Raw genomic sequence first — 3,629 nt, 5'->3', positions numbered from 1 at the left:
TTTGCCAATACTATGGTCAGAAAGGTAGGCAGAAGAAGAAGTCGGTCTTAAAGTAAAGAATTTAGTCCATTGTGTGGTCCGAAACTGAGCGTGGAGAGGGAGTGCTTGACGTGTCAGTCTTTTCCGAGTAGAATGGGAAGGTAACGAAGGAGCATCATCAGGAGATTGACGTTGGCGTTTAGGAGTAGGACCGGAGTTGGTCCGGCGTGAAATGGGCGGGCGATTCGAAAATTGCCGTACCGTAGAGGGAGAAGCCGGAAGCATAGTCAAAGGAGAGCGGAGTTCAGACAAATCGAAGGAGTCAGTCGAAGCCCCAGTACCTGAAGCGGGTGAGGAAACAGCACCAGCAAGAGGTACAGGGGCATCAGGAGTGTCCGAAGAGTGGTCTAAACACAAGGCAGGGTCAGAATGGGGTGCGGTATCAAGAAGGGGCCCGGGGGTAGTGGGTTCATGGACTAGGGCTGCCATGGTTAGGTTACTCCTTTGCTTTTTGTTTTTAAGAAAAAAAAAGAAAGAAGAAAAGAAAATAAAAATAAAAAAAGAATAAAAAAAAGGGGGGGAGCGGGGAGGAATAGTTCCCAGGAGGAATGAAAGGGCCGGAAATCTCCCTCCGCGCCCAAGAGGACCTCAGCACCGCTAGTAGCGCAGATGCAGCATGGAACCCGTGCCATACCCTACCCTTCATGCCAGTAAACCAGCAATCCGGGATAGCAACCTCACATCTGCCGAGCTACCTCGGTGGACAAAAGAGAGGGCGGCCGGATATCCGCCACAAAGTATACCTCCTTCGGCCACCACCCCCGGAATCCGAAAGGTGGCTTCCAGAGATACACCCGTCGCCCGAAAGACACCCAAAGCTACTCCGGGATACCGGAGAGGGATCAGGACATCCCCAGGCAATCCAGATTCCACGGCAAACTACGCCACCGCCAAGAACCTCAACGGAATGGGATGGACCCCGGTGTCCTTTCCCCTACCTAGGAACTAGCGCGCCTGTGGGAGAAATCCCAAAGGCCAAAAAGAGGAAGGGCAAAAGGGAGGGGTGAGGAGGAGGAATGGAAAAAGGGGAGGATGGGATAGGGGAGGGGAGAATGGGGGGTAATTAGGTTCGGTCTGAGGAAGAAGACCGACAGGGCTAATTCCTCAGACCAAGAGCCTCTTCGCCACGCCAAGGAGCCCCCCTTGAAGAGGGATCTGTGCTCCAGTTCCCTGCATTAACCCTTTGAGGGTCGACAGGCCCTCTCCGAGACTCGTTCTCAGGGTCGGCCAAATTTAAAAAAAAAAAAAAAAAAAAAAAAACTTATGAAAAGATAGAGAATCTTTTCCCGATCATAATGACACCAAAAGTTTGAAATTTGATGGAAAACTTACAGAATTATGCTCTCGCGAAGTTAGCTGTCTCGGCGATGTTTATGCATCGGCGATCTTGCCCACTTTGAGCCCCATTTTTGGCCAATTCCACTGTACTAGTCGACAAAAAACATGAATATTTCGCTAGAACTCCACTTTTTCTATCGAATGAGTGCAAGAAACCACCCATTTATCAATTTCAACTATCCAGTACAGTGGTCAGAATTTAGCAATTTTGCCAATTTCACACAAATTTAAAAAAATGCCAATTTCCGAATAGGGTCCAGAATAAACAAGAAAGACATTCCTGGCACTAAAATGACATTTCCGCTGTTCATTAGTCACATCTCAAGGCCCCTCTTACATTCTTTTTCTTTCCACTTTGAATTTTTATTCTCACAAAAAATAGAAGATTTATTAAAATTCAAAGTTTATTCTCTAAGGATTACAATGCTGAGTTTACAGAATTTGGTTATTGTGTGGTTTACACACAGTAAAATAATAATTACAGAGTGTACCACTAGAACACCTAGCATGGCTAGGCATTTCGGGCAGACTACTGCATTAGTGTAAAAAATGGTATAAATAATATTGGCGTACTTGCGAAAGAATATTAGACTCACCAGTTGACGTGTATTGGGCGCTTGGCATGATTTGTTTACTTTTGAACGTTGGTAAAAATCGAACATTTCTGCTACTTTGAGCTTAATTTCAAGGTACTTTTCATTGTAAAACCAGTCAAAATCATCTCAATTTCTGTAATATGTCTTCCATTCTATAAAATGAGACCAAGAAAACTAGAATACAACAATAAATACCATCAGAAAATACAGTGCAAAGTCACTTTTTTTTTTTTTGAATAAAACAAAGTTTTTTTTTTTTTCTCATTATGCACTGTGCTGCAGGATTTTTTTTATACTGTACACACTGACCACAAACCCATTCTTTCATATGTAGGCCTACCAGCTTTCTCCCACTAGATTTGAGGGCGCTAGAATTTAGGCATACTAGTACGTCAAAAACCCTGGGTCGTAAGCCGTACTAGTACGGCCGAAACCCTCAAAGGGTTAAACCACATCCCCCCCAGAAGTGGTTTAATCCTATGGGTTTAGCACTTTCCCCTTGATAATAATAATACGTAGAGTGAATTGGATCTGCTCAAATTCCTGAATGCCTTCACCCCCTCCCCCCTCAAAAGTGCTGTATAATCCAAATGGGTTGAGCACTCCCCATGATATTAAGCCTCCCCTTGCTGGGCTATATGGTAGGTGGGAAAACAGGGAGCTGAAGAGGATTCCTAACCTATGCATAATCTTCATCCTACAAATAATAAAAAGGTACAATACAGTGACTGGATTAATACACAAATAACCTGCACATGGGAGAAAACTTTTCAGTCCAACTTGGACCTACACAATATGTTGAAGATTCCCTGGACTCTCTGGACCTAATACTGCTGTTGGGCACCTCTGTTGCCTGACCCTGGTGCAAGCATCCACCCTGACCCCTTTGATACCTCCGACCTTCTCGGTACTTTGGCCATGCTCCCAGCTTCTTCCGTGATGCAACATTGATTTTCAGGTCACTTGCTTGTCACAAGACTGAGTGGCTCAGAAACTCCATACAAACTACCTCAACACAAAGGATGATTTGAGAGACTTGTACCTTCAAGAGTGGGATGCATATTGCCAATGTAAAGGAAACTGAACAAGCAATCAGGCAACCTGATTTCCTCCTCCTGTATACTGCATGACCCCTAGGGGTTTAATGCTCCTCCCATGGATATAATAATTCACCTTAAAAAGTTAGAAAAATCTGGAAAAAAAAAAAAAAAAAAAAAAAAAAAAAAAAAAAAAAAAAAACAGGTAGAACGAAGATTTAGATGACACTGGGATCTTCATTTCATCTTTAACTAAACTGTTATTGCTATTATGTGCTTTCATCAATGTACACATGCTTGCTCCAGTACTGATCTTTCAGTTTACCACTACCCAACTTCCATTGGCTTTGTACAGCCATCATTTCCCCATTATCACTTTTCGATCGGTCCATTTTTCTAAAAACTGCATACAGTAACCTGCTTGGCTAGCAGAATTTTGGAACTGTCTCTGAATACATTATGTGTCTCTAATTTATCTCCCACAGGATGGGTACGGTGCATAGTAAAACTATCAAACCAACTTTGAGATAACAGTACTCTTAATGTGTAATTTTGCACCTGTAAGTCACTGAGTGTTTAATGTTTTTATATATTTTAGGAAGAATAAAAATGCTTTAAC

This window comes from Cherax quadricarinatus, chromosome 41 (assembly GCF_038502225.1).
Source record: "Cherax quadricarinatus isolate ZL_2023a chromosome 41, ASM3850222v1, whole genome shotgun sequence".
In the NCBI taxonomy this organism is placed as follows: Eukaryota; Metazoa; Arthropoda; class Malacostraca; order Decapoda; family Parastacidae; genus Cherax; species Cherax quadricarinatus.
This window is presented reverse-complemented; position numbering follows the sequence as displayed.